Genomic DNA, 3,626 nt, shown 5'->3' with positions numbered 1-3,626 from the left:
TACATTCTTATCTCCTTTGTCATACATTGAATGACCATATAGGCATGGGTTAATTTTTGTGCTCTTTATTCTGTTCTAATGAACTATGTGTCTGTTTTTATGTCAACACCATGCTGCTTTTATTATTATTGCATTGTAGTATATTTTGATATCAGGTAGCATGATACCTCCAACTTTGTTCTTTCTCAAGATGGTTGTATTATTCAGGTCTTTAATGTTGCCATATAAACTTTAGGATTATTTGTTCTAGTTCTGTGAAAAATACCATTCTTATTTTGATAGGGATTGCATTGAATCTGTAGATTGTTTTGGGCACTACACACATTTAATAATATTAATTCTTCCTGTCAATGAACATGGTATATGCTTTCATTTATTTGTATCTTTTTCAATTTCTTTCTTCACTGTCATAACTTTTTGACTATAGGACTTTTACCTCCTTGGTTAAATTTATTGTATTTTTCTGATGCAATTGTAAATGGGATTGTATACTTAATTTATCTTTCTGATAGTTTGTTATTTGTGTATAAAAATGCAACTGGTTTCTGAATATTAATATTGTATCCTGCTAATTTGCTAAAATCATTTATCAGCTCTATAGTTTTTCTGGTGAAATTCTTGGGAATCCCTGTCTATAGTATCATATCATCTAAAAATATTGAACACTTTACTTCTTCCTTTCCAATATGAACGTCTTTTATTTTTTTTATTTTCTGAATGCTGTTGCATGGACTTCCAATGCTCTGTTAAATAAAAAGGGTGAAAGTGGACATCCTTGTCTTATTCGAGATTTTTTTTATTGTGACATACACATTTTTAGAATTAGTTTCAGCTGTACAACACAGTGCAATAGTTATACTTTTTACCCCTCGAGGTGACAATCCCCCTCACCCAATCTACCGCCCCACTTTACCTCCAATATCATACATATCTATTACAATTTCCTTGACTCCACTCCCACACTCCACTCCACATCCCATGACTGTATATATATATATATATATATATATATATATATATTCACTTATAGTTGACATACAATATTATACAAAATCAGCTTCAGGTGTACAGTGCAGTGATCAAGCCTCTATCCCATCCATGATGCGGTCTCCCTAACAAGACATGTGACTACCTGACACCCTACAAAATATTTACAACATTATTAATTATTCCTCAAAATGTCTTTCATGTCCCTGTGGCAATATTGAAGTTACATATTTATGCTGTCTAATCCCTTCCCCTTCTCCCTCATGTCCACCCCCTCCCAACTAGCAGCCATCAGTTGTTCCTCTATATCTCTGAGACCACTTCTGTATACATTGCTCGTTCATTCAGTTTTTTAGATTCCACATATAAGTGAAATCATATGGTATTTGTCTTTCTCCTACTTACTTATTTCACTTAACATAATAATCTCTAGGTCCATCCATATCATCCCAAATGGTACGATTTCATTCTTCTTTATAGCAGAGTACTACTCCATTGTATAAATGTACCACAGTTTCTTAATCCAATCATCTACGGATGGGCATTTCGGTATTTTCCAAGTCTTGGCTATTGTGAATAGTGCTGCAATAAACATAGAGGTACATATATATTTTTAAAATTATTTTTTATTATGAAATACACATTTTTTAGAATTAGTTTCAGCTGTACAACACTGATCCAATCCTCTGTTTCATCTAATCTACTGGTGATTCCTTCGAGTGTGTTCTTCATTTCAGTTAGTGTATTCTTTAGTTCTACCTGGTTGTTTTTTATGATTTCTGTATCCTTCTTTATGTCCTCCTTAAGTTCTTGAAATATTCTTATCATCAGTGTTCTAAACTCTGTCTCTGAAAGGTTGGATAGCTCTGTTTCATTTAGTTGCATTTCTTGAGGTTTCTTCTGATCTTTTACTTGGGACATGTTTCTTTGTTTCTTCATTCTTTCTGTTGCTCTGATTGCTTCGATGCATTAGATCACCTAGAAAGAAAAAAGGAAAGAAAAGAAAGAAAAAAGAGAAAAAGGGGAAAAAAAGGAAAAAGAGAAAAAAAAAAGGGAGGAGCTCTCTGCCTGCTTTAATCTGCAGACCACTTGCTCAGCAATAGAGAGATTCTGAGCAACTCAGCACCAGCTGTTGGGGGGAAGGACTCAGTGGGTCATGTGTCGACCTCCCTCTAGACTTGAAGTAAGCTTCCCACAATTAGTTTCTGTGTGCTCTGGAACTGTGCTCACCACCAAAAATCCTCACAGGTTGTTATGGGCTGTCTGCTGCTGCAAAAAACCCTCTGTGGCCTGCAGAGGTAGGAGCTAGGTAGCAGGGGCTCAGGGTGCCCCTGGAAACGCAGCTCTATGTGGGCGGGGCAGGCCCCCAAGGCACCACAGGGTGTGGTCAGTGGCCCCCACCAAGTCAGAGCAGCATGCACTCCTGCATTGGCAGCCAACCCACACAAACTCGCCTGGAAAGTCCTGGCTGAATCATGCAGGTGCACAGCTTGCGGCCCTACACTCCCAGGAAATCTCCCTGTCTCAGGCTGTCCCAATCAGCCAATCAAAGATCAGGCCGAGAAGCCCGACAGCCAATTGCCACCAAGACCACTCTGCACGCGCAGTGCGGAAATCAGGGAACTAAGGCGAGTTGCGCACTTCCGGGTCTCAATAAGCAGTCTGTTGTAGTCAGAGCTCGCATGCCAGGTGTTTCCCTGGCTACGCAGCACAAACATTATGGAGGGTGGGGATCCAAGTCCGCATGCGCACGCACATACGCATGCGCACACACACTCCTGCACCAATTCCAGCAGACCAATTCAGTCCCAGACCTCAGCCTCTGTGGGAGGGCCCAGCCCTGAAAAAATGGCGCCCTCCTGTGCACTACTCCTGTGCAAGCTCTACACCAGGGGAACAATGGTCTCAAAAACCTCCAGCTCCCGCACCAAAAGCACTCAGTTCAGTCCTTCCTGGAGGCTCCTGGGCCCCACGCACAAAGCTACTCCCTCCACCAGGAACCGGGTGAGTACTCACCAGCGAACAAGTCAGTTTGCCAGCTCCACTGTTTCTCTAGCCGCCCCCAGCCTCACTGAGGCGAGAAAGAGAGTCCTCACTATTTTCTACTTCCAGCTATCGTAGAACTCCTTTTCCTGGCAAAGTAACTCTGGGATGGAGAGCGTGGTGTGGGCCGGAGGGTGTTGACCCCAACCGGAGAAGCCTCCCCACCACTGAGGTGTCCCTCACGGGGTTCGCCCTCTCTCATCTCCACCCCTCCTACCGGACTTGACTTGGCCTCCTCTTTAAGTCCTTTGTTTAGAGGTTCTGCTCATCTAGGGTCCAGGGAACTTCTGAGGTTGAATATCTCATAAATTATTTGTAATTTTGTTGTGATCCTGGGAGGCAGTGGGCACAGCGACTGTCTATTCCGCCATTTTACCGGAAGTTGATATATTTTTTTGAATTAGCGTCTTGGGTTTCTCTGGATAGATACTCAAGAGTGGAATTGCTGGGTCATACGGTAGTTCCATATCCAGGTTTTTGAGATACTTCCATACTTTCTATAATGGCTGCACCAATCTGCAGTCCCACCAACAGTGCACCAGGGTTCCCTTTTCTCCACAGCCTCGCCAGCACTTGTTGTTTGTTGATTTATTGAT

The sequence above is a fragment of the Hipposideros armiger genome, unplaced genomic scaffold (genome assembly GCF_001890085.2).
Source record: "Hipposideros armiger isolate ML-2016 unplaced genomic scaffold, ASM189008v1 scaffold_409, whole genome shotgun sequence".
Classification (NCBI taxonomy): Eukaryota; Metazoa; Chordata; class Mammalia; order Chiroptera; family Hipposideridae; genus Hipposideros; species Hipposideros armiger.
Note: the sequence above shows the minus strand (reverse complement) of the source record.